The sequence below is a fragment of the Ceratotherium simum genome, chromosome 2 (assembly GCF_057802395.1).
Source record: "Ceratotherium simum simum isolate JZ-2026a chromosome 2, ASM5780239v1, whole genome shotgun sequence".
NCBI lineage: Eukaryota > Metazoa > Chordata > Mammalia > Perissodactyla > Rhinocerotidae > Ceratotherium > Ceratotherium simum.
Genome location: NC_141901.1, coordinates 84,947,277 through 84,965,637, shown reverse-complemented (window position 1 = coordinate 84,965,637; position 18,361 = coordinate 84,947,277). Strand labels below are relative to the sequence as shown.

At 41.1% G+C, this 18,361-nt stretch overlaps 1 protein-coding gene across 7 annotated transcripts in view; it reads right to left on the bottom strand.

Moving 5' to 3' along the window:
- Positions 1-16,413, bottom strand: part of USP33 (ubiquitin specific peptidase 33) — a 56,907-nt gene extending 40,494 nt beyond the window's left edge. For 3 of the 7 annotated variants that reach the window (XM_087448650.1, XM_087448679.1, XM_087448690.1), the window contains exons 1-3: positions 16,256-16,349; positions 3,997-4,110; positions 1,160-1,267 (exon numbers count right to left, since the gene is read on the bottom strand). The gene's annotated coding sequence lies outside the window, so the exon portion shown is untranslated. Of the gene's footprint in view, positions 1-1,159; positions 1,268-3,996; positions 4,111-16,255 lie in introns of all 7 variants that reach the window. The other 4 variants (XM_004431519.3, XM_004431520.3, XM_087448660.1 and 1 more) reach the window with 3 other exon arrangements.
- Positions 16,414-18,361: the final 1,948 nt, after the last annotated feature.

Here is an 18,361-nt window from a genome sequence, read left to right as displayed (position 1 = left end):
GGCCGCCAAAGCGGAGCGCAGGAACTTAACCACTATGCCACCGGGCTGGCCTGCCCAATTTAAGTATTATTATCCTCTTTTTTTTTAAAAAAAAAAAAAAAGGTTAACTCTTAAACTGGAACAGAAATTGAAAAGAGAGAAAATTCAAATGGAAACCTTCATTTTCATGCTAGCAGCAGCACCTACTGATGATATAAATGAAATTATCTGGTATCCTAGCAATATACTAGGATAGTCACTTTATATCAGAGTTTCTCAACCTTGGCACCATTGACATTTTGGGTCAGATAAATCTTTATTGGGAGGAGTTGGCCTGCGCATTGTAAGATTTTTAGCAACATACTGCTTCTACCCACTAGATGCCAGAACACCCTCACCACCACTCTGAGCTTTGACAACCAATGTCACTAGACAGTGTAAAATTATGTCCTCTAGGGGACAAATTACCCCAGGTTGAGAACCACATTCTCATATGATCCTTTCAATAACCGCAAGGTAGGTACAATTATTATTTTCATTTGCATATAAGGCTAAAAGAGACCAATTTGACTGAGCTCACATTGTTAGCATCTGGCAGAACTAGGATTTGAATCCACCTATATATCTTATGGGTAAGAGCAAGGGCTCTGAAGTCAGATGGACCTGAGGATACCTGTAAGAGCATACCTGACTTATGGGGTTATTGTAAGGATTAAACAAGGCAGTACATATCAAGTGTGTGTGTGTGTACATACACACACATAGTACTACACATACACATACAACTTTATTAGGACTCTGCAGCATCCCTTTATATAGTTTTTTTAATATGACCATTAAGGTCTCATACCTCCCTCCCCCATGAGACCACCAGTTAAAGACTGAGGTAATTTCCCAAATCAATCATAATTTTCCTAATATTCTTCAGAAGTTTCCTCAATTCCATTAAAATAAACGGAAGGTAAAGTGTTTTACAATCCCAATTCATTTAATTTCCTCCAAGACATCACAATGTTATAAATATAACTTATGAGAAAAAGAATGATAGGAATATTATAATGTTGCTAAATTTTATCTATCTCCACTACAAATCTTATCAATCAGTTAGTAGAGCTAACTGATACACAGCATTTAACACACAAAAAGCTTATGATTGGTTCAAGTAAAGTGAGTGACTTACAAGTAAAAGTCTCAAGTCTAACTCAGTATTTCTTGGTCTTCTTTGGGCTGTACATTCTTAATAACAGGGCTTTTCATGCCCTTAGTTCATCTTTGGGGTTTGAGAACACTATTTGAGAAAAAATTAAGGAACTTACTAGGAAAGAATAAAGAGTTATAAATGTGCTGAAATATTAACACATTAGTAAACACATTAAACAAAAAGGTCAAACAAAAAGGTTCAATTAAATCAAATCAAATAATGAGTCCAATATTATACTGCAACCTACAAAATACATCAGCAGTCACTCTGGGCTTAATAGTGAATAAATCATTATTTCTAAAAATACCTTACTACATAATATTAAATAAGCCATGTTCCAGATTTTCAGAGCATGACGTTAAACTTAAAATAATTGTTAATATTTTCCACTTCTTATTTATGTTTGGGGGAGGGTTAGGAAATCTTTTCCACCCACCTCTCACTTCCTTTTGTGGTTAGATACCTCTTCCCTCTTACCCAATTCCTTCCACCGCCAGCCATGATTCAGTAACAGGGACCAGATTTACCCTCTCACTTTAAATAACTAAAAAACCAGACAACATACATAAAACAATGGTTTTCAGACAACGGACAATAGGCAGTGTGGGACACTGCCACCTAGAGATAAAAACAAGGTAACTGCCCCAGCTTACTGCTTGGAGAGAATTTCTAGGCCACAGTACCAGTAGGAGAAAACCCAGAGTCTGACAGTCTCCTTGAGTAGTAGAGACAGAGTTGAAAATTCAGGGAGGCCGAGGTGGCTAGAATTCACAGGGTAGAGTAACAGAGAGCAAAGAACTGAATAGAGAGCGAGTGAACTCTGGAAATTTAGAGAGGGCTACCATTAAGTCTTCAGCTGACTATCAATGAGCACGTGCCTGTGATTATATTACCCTAAAGAGGGGAAAGAACTACCGGAAAGGACTAAGTAGAACAATTCTCAAAGCCAACACAGGTCTGTGTTCCCACTAGCCAGAGTTGAAAGACTTCAGAACACAGAGGGAATAAAATAGAGTACTCAGAAGGGTATTGCCTCAGTATTGGGAAAGAATAACCCCTCGACCAGAAACTACTTTGGTTCTACCTTAAAAAAGTTCAAAAGCAAGTATTACAGGGTCAGCTATTCCCAAAGAACTTAACTGTGTCCCAGAACAAAGCTGAAGGACATTCAATGGAATGAAAAAACCTAGCACCTGACAAGGTAAAAATCACAATGTCTGGCATCCAATCAAAAATTATAAGACATAGGGCAGGCCCCATGGCTTAGCGGTTAAGTGCTCGCGCTCCGCTGCCGGCGGCCCGGGTTCAGCTCCCAGGCACGCACTGACACACCGCTTCTCTGGCCACGCTGAGGCCGCTTCCCACATACAGCAACTACAAGGATGTGCAGCTATGACATACAACCATCTACTGGGGCTTTGGGGGGAAAAAAAATAAATAAATAAAATTATAAAAGAAAAAAAAGAATTAATGATTAAAGTTCCCTTCAAATTTCCTTTAAAAAAAAAATTATAAGACATAAAAAAGAAGGAAAATCTAACCCACAGTGAGGAAGGAAAGAGATCCAGAAATGACACAGATGGTAGAACCAAGGATATACACATTAAGAAGAAATAAGGAAGATAGAAAAAAAGACCCAAATGAAATTTCTAGATGTTAACAAAAAAAAAGTCTGAGGTGAAAAATACAGTGGATGAGATAAACAGCAGATCAGACAATGCAAAAGAATAATGAACTTCAAGACACAGCAAAAGAAATTATCCAAATTTAAACAAAAAGATAAGATCGAGAAAATTAAACAAGAGCGTTACCCAGCTGAGTGGAAACGTTCAAATCTGATGAAAACTACAAACCTACAAATTGAAGCAACACAACAAACTCAAGCCACAAGACATGAACAAGTTATATTATGGCACATCAACAACAAGTTGCTTAAAACCAACAATAAAAAGAACACCTTAAAAGCAGCCAAGAAAGACCCATAATGCATACTGAAAGCAATGCAAGCCAGAAGACAGTGGAACAACATCTTCACAGTGCTGAAGGAAGACCACTAACCTAGAATTTCACACCTAGGAAAACATCTTTCAAAAATAAACGTTGGGGGCCGGCCCCGTGGCTTAGCGGTTAAGTGCGTGCGCTCCGCTACTGGCGGCCCAGGTTCGGATACCGGGCGCGCACCGACGCACCGCTTCTCCTGTCACGCTGAGACCACGTCCCACATACAGCAACTAGAAGGATGTGCAACTATGACACACAACTCTCTGTTGGGGCTTTGGGGGGAAAAAAAAAAAAAGGAGGAGGATTGGCAATAGATGTTAGCTCAGAGCCGGTTTTCCTCAGCAAAAGGAGGAGGATTAGCATGGATGTTAGCTCAGGGCTGATCTTCCTCACACACACAAAAAATAATAAAAAAATAAAAGTTGGAGCGGGCCCAGCGGTGCAAGCAGTTAAGTGCGCGCGCTCCGCTGTGGTGGCCTGGGGCTTGCTGGTTCGGATCCCGGGCGCACACCGGCGCACCGCTTGTCAAGCCATGCTGTGGTGGCGTCCCATATAAAGTAGAGGAAGATGGGCATGGATGTTAGCCCAGGGCCAGTCTTCCTCAGCAAAAAGAGGAAGATTGGCAGATGTTAGCTCAGAGCCAATCTTCCTCACAAAAAATAGTAAAGGTAAAGCAAAGATCTCTTTAGACATACAAAAGCTGAAAGATTATCATCAGCATACTTGCACTATAAAACATGTTATGTGTGCTTCAATCATACACAAACACAGAGACAGAGACATATATGGCCTTTTTTTGGTCGATAATACTTTACCAGATATCATTCTATGTCAACTTTTTCACAGATCCACATATGCCATGATGCACGCATTGCATAAATTATCCAATCAATTCTTCTGTCAATGGACATTCACTTTGTTTCCATATTCTGCCATTAAAAACATCCTTGTAAATATAATCTTACATGGGCCAGTTTGTAAAAACAGATTTTGCAAGGCTACTTTCCATAAATGCTCTAAGAACTTACATTTCCACTAATAATATAAGGGAATACCATTCTCTGCACAGCAACACCATTCTATCTACTAGCAATTGGTATTATTGTTTACCTCTGTCATTTGATGGGCATATTGTTATATTTCACTAGTACTTTAATTTGAATTACCTTGACAATCAGTGAGTTTGAGTGTCTTTTCATGAATTTTATGGCCTCCTAGATTTGCTCTTTTATTTACTGCTTCTTTATTTTCCCCTTTTTACTATTGAGTCAATAGCGTTTCTTTTAAAATTAATCCTGTTTTCTATGCTGCAAATGTTTTTTCAAACTTACTATTTGTTTATTAAGTTTTAACCCGTGGTTTTGGCTATACACACATAACATAAATTTATCATCTTAACCACTTTTAACTGTACAGTTCAGTAGCATTAAGTACATTCACACTGTTATGCAACCAACTTCCAGAACTCTTTTCATCTTGCAAAACTGAAACTCTACAGCCATTAAACAGCAAACCTCCATTCTTCCTCCCACCAGTCCCTGGCAACTTTCTGTCTCGATGAATTTCACTAGTCTGGGTACCTCATAACCGAAATTATACAGTATGTTTTTTTGTGATTGGCTTATTTTACTTAGCATAATGTCCTCAAGGTTCGTCCATTCTGTAGCATGTGTCAGAACTTCCTTCCTTTTCCAGGTTGAGCAAACATTCAACTGTATGTATTTACCACATTTTGTTTATCCATTCATCCACCACTGGACACTTAGGTTACTTCCACCTTTTGGCTATTGTGAATAATACTGCTATGAACACGGCTGTCCAAATATCTCTTCAAGTCCTTGCTTTTGATTCTTCTGAGTATATACCCAGAAGTGAAATTGCTATATCATATGGTAATTCTATTTTTTATTTTTTTAGGAATTGCCATACCATACATATACATAGATACTGTCAGCCATAGCAGCTGTACCATTTTACATTTCCATACACATAGCTAAAGCTGTAGAATAACCTTAAATATTTTTTCACAAGGCTTTAATCCATCTGGAGTTTATCTTAAGACAGGAATCCAATTTTATTTTCTTCCAGATGGGCACACAGTTGTATCAGCACCACTTATTACATAATCTACCCATTTCCCACTGAATTGTAAAACTATCTTTACTCTTTATTAAATTTACACATATTTCTGGATTCTCTATTTTGTTCCACTAATCTGTCTATGCCAATACCATATTAATCTGATTACAGAGGCTATATAGTCATGCGCCGCATAACAACGTTTTGGTCAACAGACAGCATATACAACGGTGGTGGTCCCATAAGGTTAATATCATATAGCCTAGGTGTTTAGTAGGCTACAACATCTAGGTTTGTGTAAGTACACTCTATGATGTTCACATAATGACAAAATCGCCTAACGATGCATTTCTCAGAACATATCACCATCGTTAAGTGATGCATAACTATATAGAATATTTTGTTAACTGCAAGATATACCTCCTTCACTATTCCTTTTCCCAGTTTTCTTAGCCATTTTCTGAATATACTGGAAAATGTAATAGTTTTACTTATTTTCCAATATTAATACCAATTACCTGTTGAAATCTTGAATATAAAAGTGATCGTGAGCATCTATATTGGGGTCCTTGTTTTAATGGTTTTGCCGTTCAGAATATTTGCTATAATTTCCTTTTATTCTTAATTTACTTAGATCTTTTTTTATTAGAAATGGTCTTAGGGGCCGGCCTCGTGGCTTGGTGGTTAAGTGCGCGCGCTGCGATGCTGGTGGCCCGGGTTCGGATCCCGGGTGTGCATCGAGGCACCACTTCTCCGTTCATCCTGAGGCCGCGTCCCACATACAGCAACTAGAAGGATGTGCAGCTACGACACACAGCTATCTACTGGGGCTTTGGGGGGAAAAAATAAATAAATAAATTAATTAAAAAAAAAAAAAAAAAGAAATGGTCTTGATGAACTTTATGAAGTGCCTTTTCAGCAACTACTGATGGCTTACTATATCTCTTGCTTCATTTGTTGATATAATCTATTATATCAAGAGATTTGATACTAATGATCGTTGCACTGGTATAATATACCCTAATGCTTCCAAATGTACCATTAGTCTGTTTCGTATCTAGATTCTATTGGCTAACATTGTATTTAGAAATGTTGCATTTCTAGACATAAGTGAGACTGACCTTTTCTGGTCGAAGTATATGTGCTTCACAGAATGCACTTTGCATCTTCTATACCACAGGATAGGGTTTTTTTTTAATTATATGTTCTTTATAAGTTAAATGAAATTCAGGTGTGAAACCATCTGTTATGCTGCCTCTCACGGATAGATCTTCAATCATTTTTTCAATCTTTTAGTGGAAACTGATCAATTCAAGTTTTCCACTTCTTGTGTCAATTTTACTAATTTATATTTTGCTATAAAATCATCCATTAATCTCTCCTATATCTGGGTGTCTATGATGTTTCCTTTCTCATTCATAATCTTGTATATTTTTACTCCAATTTTTTTTCCTTCTACAAGAGCTTTATCTAGTTCATTGGTCTTGGCAAAAAACCAGCTTTGGGATTTATCCTTTCTACTAATTCCATTAACTACAGTTTTATCTTTAATCTCCACGTTCTACTTGGTTTTGGTTTTATTTTCTTAATCCCTAAATATGAGTACTGAATTCTCTCATTTTTATTTACTTAATAATACAAGTATTTCAATTATACATTTTCCTCTAAATACCAATGTTTGCCAACGAAATGGAAATGTTCTCCTTCTCACTGCTTTCTAGATAGTCTGTAATCTCAGTTTTGATTTTAAAATGTTTTAAGTCCATCATCAGAAGAATGGATATATAAATGGTGTATTCATGACCGGACACCACATGACAATTGAACTGAATGGATAATTTATCAACATGGATAGATCTAAAGGACATAATGTTGAATGGAAAAAAGGAAGATGTAAAATGATACATAATGTATGATACTACCGAAGTAAAAATTTTAAAACATATATAACAGCACATTGTATCTGGATGTACACATCTACTGTAAAAGCATAAAAATATAGTCTTGAAGGTTATATACTCTGAATGTTGCCTCAGAGCAAAAAAGAAATGGGGGCTAGGGAAAGATTAAAATAAGTTCTCTCTGTTCTGCTATTAATTTTCCGGTATCTAACCAATTTAATGAGAATTAGTTAATGTAAACAAAAGCTAACAATTTGTACTAAGGCTATTTAAGTATTCACTGTAATTAAATACAAGACTATCAAAGTAGAAAGTCCTTAATATTCTAGTCATCTATTTTACTAAGTTAATTCACTATGGTAACAAAACCATTCTTTTATGCCTTCTTTTGATAAAGATTGATTGAGAGTAGGGTATTCAGATATAAGAGGGTAAGACAACAGGGGTTCTTAGCTCCTTCAATTTTTTCTCTAAGTGTACATCAAAAGAAAGAAGGCATGCATGCTTTCATTGTGGTCTGATAGCTTGTTCAGGGGAGACATTAGAAAAGACAGACAACATAAAGGCAGTGAAAATAACAGTTGTGTATGAAAATGCTATTTGTTCCGTCTACAAATGCATATCCCACACAACTCTGAGAATGCTCTAGAAGCTTGTGGTTAACAGGTTGGGAATCACCAGGGAGCACAAGAAAATTCAAGCTTTGCATAGAAATTACAGCTTTCCAGAGTCTGACCTCAATTTGTCCTTACCTTTGAAATCTTTTATCTGGCAACTTTTTCCTCTATCTACCCTAATTGGACTATTTGAAATTTTCTCAGCCATAATGAGGATAATAACACCAACTGAAAAATTTTCCAGATTGAAATGACTGCATTCATGCTCTATGATATACAGTTTTGGGGGCTCGTTTGCCCATCTGTAGAGTCAAAACCGCTCCTGAAGATATTACTTTCATGGAGGGGAATTCTAGCAGTACAATCTCCAAGTTTCAGGCCCAAAATTCTCACTCTGCCATCCTAACAACAGAGGAACAGATATTCAAAGTTTAATATTGGAAAAGCAAAGGGACCCATTATTAATATTTATTACACATCAGGACATAGTTGGTAACCTAATAAGAACCTTTTATTATTGAGAAACTGCCTGTGTTCCACTGCCTGGTCTATTCCAAAAAGTAAAACTTTATAAAGTCAGATTCAAGAGACTGCAGGATAAAAATTTATGTCAGGGGAATTTAGTCAGGTAGCTAATTTAATAGTTATACAGAAGATTAAAGTGAATCCAGAAGAAGGTCTGTATTAGCAAGTGGCAAAACTATTCAATACTTTTAACAAAAATCTGGATAAAGATACAGAAGGTAGGCTAGTGGAATCTAACTATAAAATGATAAAAATAAGTTTTTAAAGAAAAACTAGAGAAATGAGCTAAATTAACAAGGATGGATGTAATATTCTATATCGGGGTTCAAAGAATCTACTGTCTAAAGTGAGGCCAAAAAAAGGGTTTCAAGTATTTAGATTCTAGATGCTAGAAGATGCATGAAACAACAGGGCAATTCTTACTCAATTTGTCAAGAGAATAGGTTTCAGAATACAAAGAATAGCTAGTCTTACTGTACTGATAAACTAAACAGATTTTTGTGTGTGTGTGTGAGGAAGATCAGCCCTGAGCTAACATCCATGCTAATCCTCCTCTTTTTGCTGAGGAAGGCTGGCCCTGGGCTAACATCCATGCCCATCTTCCTCCACTTTATACGGGACGCACCACAGCATGGCCTGACAAGCGGTGCATCAGTGCGCTCCCGGGATCCAAACCCGGGCCACCAGCAGCGGAGCGCATGCACTTAACCGCTACGCCACGGGGCTGGCCCACTAAATAGATTATTACCTGGAATATTTTATTTATGAAGAATACTAAAAGCTACAGAATAAGAATGCTTTCCATAGATGGCCTCAAATAATTTGAAAACTGTACCTTATGATAAAGATGACACTGTGGCTAACAGTAAAATTTCTGAGCAAGGCTACCTGGGTTCAAATCCAAGCTCCACTATGTCTTGGTTTGTGATCAGGGTTACTTGTCTGAGCCTCAGTTCCCTCATCTATAAAACTGAGATAGTTACAAATATCTACCTCATGGAGTTTTGGGAGGATTATATATACCTACATAATCACATACATATACACCCATATATATGTGTGTGTGTGGTAACATACATAAAGTGCTTAGAACAGAGTGACATAAGCACTCAATAAATAAATGTTAACTATTATGAGAAACAACTGAAAGCATGGATGTTTAGACAGCAGAAGGCAGAAGTTGGAGGACTTGATTTGGACATAATGACCAAAGTAAGAGGAATCCTTTGTTTTTTACGTAACTTGAGAAAATTAGAAATAGCAAATTCAATCAATGGTGAAGAGTTTCAATAATTAGGGCTATACAAAAACCGAAGGGCAAACCTTGGGAAGTAGGATGTTCCCCACCATTGTTACACACAGAGGCTAGATGACCGTCAGAGGTATTTCAAAGGACAACATTTTGCACTAAAAAGTCAATTCCAGGGCCGGCTCTGTGGCTTAGCGGTTAAGTGCGCGCGCTCTGATGCTGGCGGCCCGGGTTCGGATCCCGGGAGCGCCCGGAGGCACCACTTCTCCGTCCAACGCGAGGCCGAGTCCTGCGTACAGCAACTAGAAGGATGTGAACCTATGACATACAACTATCTACTGGGGCTTTGGGGGGAAAAAGCTGAATAAATAAAATCTTTAAAAAAAAAAAAAAAAAGTCAATTCTAAGATTCTCTGATTACGGAAAAATTCATTTGTCTGTCAGAAGTTTCAACCTAGACTGTTGTTCCACCACTACAACTAGTCGGACTAGCCCAAGAGTACTATTTTAAATATTAGGCTTTACAATTATTCTAATTGCAAAAATGCAATACTATAATAAGCTTATGGCTAATTTTTCTATATTTACCATAGAAGAAACTTGCTACCCAATAAAAGCAAGCCAAAAAACCGATGGATGGAAGTATGAGTGAGAAGAGCGCAATAACAAGCAGAAAGTTTCTTTCATTCTAAATCAACCCATAGTAATTGTTCGTGGAGACTTTTAACCTATGAACTCTGATGAGCACTTTCAAGAACCATTTTTTGGGCCAGCCTCAGTGGCCTAGCAGTTAAGTTCACTGTGCTCTGCCTCCACAGCCTGGGTTTGGTTCCCAGGCGTGAACCTACACGAAGAACTGTTTCTTGTCCTTTCAACAAATATTCTGGCAAACACAAACTTCTTCAAATATTCACACAGATCTCACAGTCCTATAAAATCCCCCAATCATTCTTAATTTTCATTCAAACCATAACAAAGAAATTTAGTATTAATCTTCTAATTTCCCTCTTTGACCCTTAACAGTCTAATTAATGAGAAGCTTATTAAATCTATTAAGAGAACTATATAATCTTTTTTTTAATTTTATTTTTGTGTGTGTGTGTGAGGAAGATCAGCCCTGAGCTAACATCCATTCTAATCCTCCTCTTTTTGCTGAGGAAGACCAGCTCTGAGCTAACATCTATTGCCAATGCTCCTCCTTTTTTTTTCCCCCGAAGCCCCAGTAGATAGTTGTGTGTCACAGTTGCATATCCTTCTAGTTGCTGTATGTGGGACGCAGCCTCAGCATGGCCGGAGAAGCACTGCATCGGTGCGCGCCCGGATCCGAACCGGGCCGCCAGTAGTGGAGCGCGTGCACTTAACTGCTAAGCCACGGGGCCAGCCCAAAGAGAACTATATAATCTCTTGATTTCAATATCTGCAATCTATCTGTTCTAGAATCTATTCTTTTTTTTTTTTTTTTTTTTTGGTGAGGAAGATCGGCCCTGAGCTAACATCTGCCAATCCTCCTCTTTTTGCTGAGGAAGACTGGCCCTGGGCTAACATCCATGCCCATCTTCCTCCACTTTATGTGGGACGCCGCCACAGCATGGCTTGACAAGCAGTGCATCGGGGCACGCCTGGGATCTGAACCCCGGGCCACTGTAGCAGAGCTCGCGCACTTAACCGCTATGCCACGGGGCCGGCCCCTAGAATCTATTCTTAACACTGCCACAATAAATAATCCAAAAGCATAGCTCAAACCTGGCAACCCTCACTCTAAATAAAATCCTTTAATTGAGATTTGCAAACATTAATTAGCATTTCCTATAAAGAAAAAAAAAAATCTGTCCAATGGCAGAGTACAGTCAATTGTAGCCTTATCTAGTTGAAATAATTATGACAAACACCTAGGGAAGAGGGGAAGAGAGAAGAAAAGGGGGGGAGGGAGAGGAAGAAAGAGGGAGAACAAGAATGAATGAATATGACAGAGTTCTAACGGAGGCTTCTGAGCAAGACGGAGGGGTAATTAAATAACTACATCAGCATTATGGGACAGTCATTAAAAATACTTATGTGGGGCCCGCCCCGTGGCTTAGTGGTTAAGTGAGCGCGCTCCACTGCTGGCGGCCCGGGTTCGGATCCCGGGCTCACACCGACGCGCTGCTTCTCCGGCCATGCTGAGGCCGCGTCCCACATACAGCAACTGGAAGGATGTGCAGCTATGACACACAGCTATCTACTGGGGCTTTGGGGGGAAAAAATAAATAAATAAAATCTTAAAAAAAAAAAAAAATACTTATGTGGACCATGCAGAAACATGGAAAAACACATGCAACTACCACATTCAAATGAGAACCACTCTAAGAAATTTTGTCAATTTTTTTTTGTTTACCAGAATATTGGTGATTATAAAAAAGAATCAAAATTTATTCATCTCAATACTGCCTCTACTAAAAATATTAGAAATTCCTCCTCCAGGATTTTATAAATAGTTAAAAACTGTAGGAAATGGCCTTATTTTATGTCACGTTCAGTCCCATATTTTCACCATATTACCATATTTCAGGACTGTGCTAGGCCCTGGGAATACAGAGACTTACAACCAAGTACGGGCCAGACTCTATAAATTTAATAGGGGTGGCAGCACTGTTCAAATCTCCACCCTACTTTTCCCTTTTGAATGCCTGATCATCTACACTCTACTTTATCAACACTCTTCAACACTCTGAAACTCCTTTATTCTCCTGAAATAACTAATTTGAAAGTCGGTGACCTTCCGTCAACCCTCCTCAATCACAATTTATGTAACTTTCACACCTCAGTGCCATCGTAGATTCCCTCCTCACTTTGTATATTCGATCAGTTACCAAATTCTACTTCTTGCTTCATTTTTCACCACTTTTCCTCAATTCATATTTCTTTTAGTCTCCACCAAAATGGAGGCTTTTATTTCACATCCGGATTATTTAAGGAGGGTGCCTGTTAACTGACACAGTCGATATCTGGCCCCCTTTCCCTTCAGCCCACCTCAATATTCCCCTGAAGCTGGTATAGACAGTATCCAGGCAGACTGACAGCTTCCCAACTCAACCATTTCTCTGCTTCTAAGTTCTCCAACACATCAGGAGCTTGCCCAACCCGAGCGAAGGCAATGGAAGTGCTCGAGGCATTTCAAGGATGATCTCCATCAGTGAGGACTGGGAATAGGTAAAAAAGCTCCCCAGCTCGCCTTCATCTGGTGGGACAATGCTGAGGCAGTTCTACGAAAATCTCCACAGGATTAAGCCCCGCATTAAGCCCATCCATTGGCTTTTTTCCCTTCTCCGACTTTTTACCCACTCCCTCACTTGTGCTTCCTGGCATCTCACCTGCACCCATGTTCTTATCTCAAGGTCTGCTTCCAAGATAGCACTTCAGAGAAACTACAAGGGCCACAAAAGTGATGCTGTCAAGATCTTGCTTAGGGGCCGGCCTGGTGGCGCAAGCGGTTAAGTGCGCGCGCTCCGCTTCGGAGGCCCAGGGCTCACAGGTTCGGATCCCAGGCACGCACCGACACACCGCTTGGCAAGCCATGCTGTGGCAGCGTCCCATATAAAGTAGAGGAAGATGGGCACGGATGTTAGCTCAGGGCCAGTCTTCCTCAAGAAAAAAGGGGAGGACTGGCATCAGATGTTAGCTCAGGGCTAGTCTTCCTCACCAAGGAAAAAAAAAAATCTTGCTTAACCTAAAGCTGCCCAAGTGCTGTCCTGGTCTCAATCTTCTCCCAGTTACAGCTCATTCTGCATTCCTGTGGATCACATACCTCTTCTGATCAAACACCTTCAATGATTTGTCTTTTTGATCTCCTTTTACTAAATTCTACAAACCATAACTTATTATCAGCCAAATTGTTCTACTGATCGTTTCTCAAATATAACTTGCACCTTTCCAGGAACCCAATAATCTGTTCATTTTAGACATGTCCTCCAATATTTGCTTGTTGAAAATCTTTCAAAGCTCACTCATCTCAAATGCTATCTCCAGCAAGATCCAATCACAAGGTATGTCCCCCTCACTAAATTCCTGATTATAATACTCATAAGGCACTTACTGTAATTATGTATAAAACTGCCCTACTTGAGTACAAACCTGACCCTAAGTTCTTTGAAGGTAGAAATCATATTTCATTCTTTTTAATTTCCAAAGGGTATTATTTCCTAGTACACTTACAGATATTGAACCTACTTAGCCTTTTTTTTTAACAGTTTATTTTATTTTTTTAAATGTTTTTTTATTTTGTTTATTTATTTTGCCCCCAAAGCCCCAGTAGATAGTTGTAGGTCATAGCTGCACATCCTTCTAGTTGCTGTATGTGGGACGCGGCCTCAGCATGGCCGGAGAAGCAGTGTGTTGGTGTGCGCCCAGGGTCCCAACCCGGGCCGCCAGTAGCCGAGCGCGGGCACTTAACCCCCGCTAAGCCACGGGGCCGGCCCCCTACTTAGCCTTCTAAAGTAACTTTTTTTTTTTTTTTTCTGCGAGGAAGATCAGCCCTGAGCTAACATTTGCCAATCCTCCTCTCTTTGCTGAGGAAGACTAGCCCTGGGCTAACATCCACGCCCATCTTCCTTCACTTTACATGGGGCGCCGCCATAGCATGGCAGGGCTTGACAAGCGGTGTGCATCGGTGTGCACCGGGATCCGAACCGGCGAACCCCGGGCCACTGCAGCGGTGTGCCTGCACTTAACCACTTGCGCCACCAGGCAGGCCCCCTAAAGTAACTTTTGAAAGGGACATTTATTTCCATTACACATTGTCTCTTAAATATTAGTTCTCTTAATATACATACTATATTGTACAAAATTCACGCTCCTTTTTATAGACAATTAAACCAACTGTACTCATCTTGGACTCTTTGGAGCTATCCTATTTATCAAAATGCTCCTGCAATCACACGTACAGTTAAAAAGATTAAAAACTACACTGAAGAAACAGCTGTTACTGTTTCTTTTTTTTTTTAGAAACAATTACATTTCACATTTTTTATCAAAAATCTTTCACCATTTATGTACTTCATTTTATTGCAGAGTCCACAGTCCGTTGTATGTGATAGTTCACAATGCTCCAATATCTTATCTGAATTCCAATTTATATCAAAGGTTACTTCAGCGAGATTATTTCAGGCTTTAAGGAAAGTCTGATCCCTATACAATCTCAAAATGCTTGTCACGGGAAAAGACTTCTTGGCATTCCTAACTCGATTGGCATGAGGATCAAATAAGATTGTATGTGAAAGGTCACTGAAAATTCTAACAGCAATACAGATACATAAATGTAAGAATTATCTCAACTCTGAATTTCAAATATTTAAAAAAATAATCTATTTACCACAATCTAATGCCATAAAACTGCATTGTTATGTTATTTGCTTATTGGTAGATTATAAAGAGCTCACAAAAGCCAAAAAAGTGAAAGCTGGCAGCAAACCAGATCAAAAACAAGAAGCAATGTTAAGTAGACGATCCCTCTTACATTCAGCAAGACGTCAAATACTTTGTTCCTGGAATATTTTTTGTACTGTCCTTTTTTTTTCCAATCCTGCCAAAGTAAATGAAATAACATACAGCTCCTGGCATAGTGTAAATATAACTATTATTTTTTTGTAAATTAGCACCGTCTTTCAATAAGATTCCTACTTTTCCCCTTATTTATATTAATAGTATGAATCCACTAACAATATTTAGCCTATTATCTGATTTGGTTAGACCATTCCAGATGATACAACTGTCTCAACCAGAAATGGAACTAGGACGGCCTCATTATTTGTTGAAACAGGTTCTTCTTAAAAGTAAAATAATCTAATTAAACTAAAAAACTCTGTAATTCTATACATCTATTAAGCAAGAAGTCTAGAGATCCTTGTGGTAAAAATTCTTCCTCAGTTTAGAGCCTACGCTCCTGCCAGGATTTTCCCTTCTGGCCCAATTTTCCAGGCCTAATACTGATTATGCGAGAATGTAAACCCTAAAAATACTTAAATTGAGGGCAAAGCACCTAGAAGAATCTCATCCAACAGCTCAACTTGCACCCTGCAAATATTCAAATAACGAGCGTTTTGTAGTCGGTAAACATGTAAGAGTAAAGCTCTGGGAAACCAGACACTATGGAAATTTGACCCAAACAAAAGCTGCAGACGGACAGCCCGTAGGGGGTAACCTGTGAAACAGTCTGCATCAAACACTGGTCGAAGAAAAATTCCAGCGACGATGACACGTAGGTTTTCTCCTCCCTAACAATGAATAACGGGGCCCTGGGGCTGCACGAACGGGTCCGATCGCCCCAACTGCGCCGCAAAGCGAAACCACAACCGGAGCCGCGCGCCGCGGGGCTTGCAGCCGTCTGCGCCCCCCGTGCGCGGCTGGCACGCCGGCACCGGGAGACCGAGCGAAAGAGCGGAGCCCCCGCGAGGACTCGCCTGCCCCCGCCTGCCTCCCAGGGGAGCGCCCCTGGGAACCCCCTCCTCAAACCTACGACTGAGTCGCGTCCTCCGCCGACCCCCGCCCGGGCGGCCGCCAGATCATCCCCGCAACGCAGAGCACTGCGAGGGGCCCAGGCCTGCTTCCCGCCCGCGCGCCCCCCACCGCCCCGGACCCAGAAGAAGGGGCCGGGCAGCGTCCGCAGCCCCCGGCGCGCGCGAGGAGCCCGGAGCCCGGCCCCCCGCGCCCTCCACAGCGCCGCGCTCACCTCCACGGCCTTCCCCGCGGGCCCCGCCAGCGCGGCCGACAGCGGCCTGCGGCCAGCTCCTCTCCTCCTCCCCGGGCCTCGGAGAGGAGCGGCGTCGCGGCCGGAGGGCCGGAGAGCGGCTCCGCAGCGCTGCCCGCGGGCTCCCCGCCTCCCGCACCCGCCACTTCCCGCAGCAGCCGCGGCCCCTTCCGGTGTCTCCGAGGCCGCCGCAGGCGCCTCGGGCGTCGCGGGCGGGCGGGCGGGGAGGGGCGGGGCTGCGAGGAGAGACCGCCCCGACCTGGGGCGTGGCCGCCGCGGCGGGCTCAGGTAGGAGACCCAGGCCTGCCCTGCCCCGGGGACTTCCAAGGCAGCCCGCCGGGGCAGGCGGGGGCACCGTGTGCTTGCAGAGCAGTTTTAGGTTTGAGGCGCTTTTCGTTTTTACACGAGTTCTCCCTTCTTTTCTCGCCTCGATGCATTACAGAATCTACATGAAGGCTGCCCACGGAAGGGCCTCAAGTTTCTGACCTTGTACAAAGGAATATTACAAAGGAATATTAGACAACTTAATTCAATACTTTTTTCCCCTTCTCTCCTCTTTATTCTCCCAACATCTTAGGACCTAGATTCTCTGAAAGTAATTGTGTTTCCTTTTCCACATCTGCAAAGTAGAAATTCATCTGTCCCGTTTTCCCCTAAGCCATAATCAAGATCAAATCAAATATTTATTGAAACCTTAGTATTGGCTTAGTGCCTAGAGAAAGAGATCCGCCTTCCAATTTGTGTAACTGTTAAAATGCGTTCAATTGATTGATATGCAAACAATAAAAGCAGTTTGATACAAATTCTCGTTAAAATCGCAGTTTCGGTGTGTCTGAGTGCCTCTAACTTTTTGGTCTCCAAGTGGGGCATGTACCCAAATGTTAATGCAAGATGCTCAATCTCCGTCAGAAACAAGTAGAAAATACGGGAGCTTCTACTTCCATTCTTATGGTAAATATGGAAGAAATGAATCTTTGCCAAGATTCTATGTAGGGATTGACGCCAAGGCCTCAGTTTGCCCCACAAATGGTCACCTATCCTGGGTTCAGTGAACGAGAATGGAAGTTTCACAATTCGGAGGATGCCTATGGTGCTACCGTTCCTTCCTTTATTTTCAACATATTTCAAAATATTTCAGTTTACGTGCTACATGATGTCAGCAATATGGTTTTTATTTTAAAAAGTCAAATATCTAAATGTTTTAAATATTTATACTCCTCTGTAAAAAGTGAACAGAATGATCATGAAAATCGTTTGTTCCCTGATGTCTTGTGCAAAAGTACTGTCTGACTTAAAGGAGAGTTGTATAGGTTAATTTGAAAAAAGACAAGTGTTTTAAATTTTCTAACCTTTGCTGTGATAACGAGTGGCTGTCAGCAATATGTTAACTAAAAAAGACTTTTTTTAGTCTATACATGTCACCTAAGGCCTCAAAGGAAAAGGGATATTTTAAAAATGAGTGAGGGGCCGGCCCCGTGGCTTAGCGGTTAAGTGCGTGCTCTCCGCTGCCGGCGGCCCGGGTTCGGATCCCGGGTGCGCACCGAGGCACCGCTCTTCCGGCCATGCTGAGGCCGCGTCCCACATACAGCAGCTGGAAGGATGTGCAGCTATGACAGACAACTATGTACTGGGGCTTTGGGGGAAAAATAAATAAATAAAATCTTTAAAAAAAAAAAAATAAAAATGAGTGAGAGGGGCCGGCCCCCGTGGCTTGGCGGTTGGGTGCGCGTGCTCCGCTGGTTCAGATCCCGGGCGCGGATCCGGGCGCGCACCGACGCACCGCTTCTCCAGGCATGCTGAGGCCGCGGCCCACGTACAGCGGCTGGAGGGATGTGCAACTGTGGCATACAACTATCTACTGGGGCTTTGGGGAGGGGAAAAAAAAAAAAGGAGGAGGAATAAAAATGAGTGAGAAAGTAACTGCTTTTTGAAAGAAACTTGTGTAATGAGAGCATTTTGAAAAGGAGGTTTGAAACGGTGTCCATTATTAAGTAATTTTGCTGCCCAAAACTATGTGTCACCTGTAAAACTCATCTCTGCATCAAAAGACAACAGGGGCCAGCCCTGTGGCTTAGAGGTTAAGTCCAC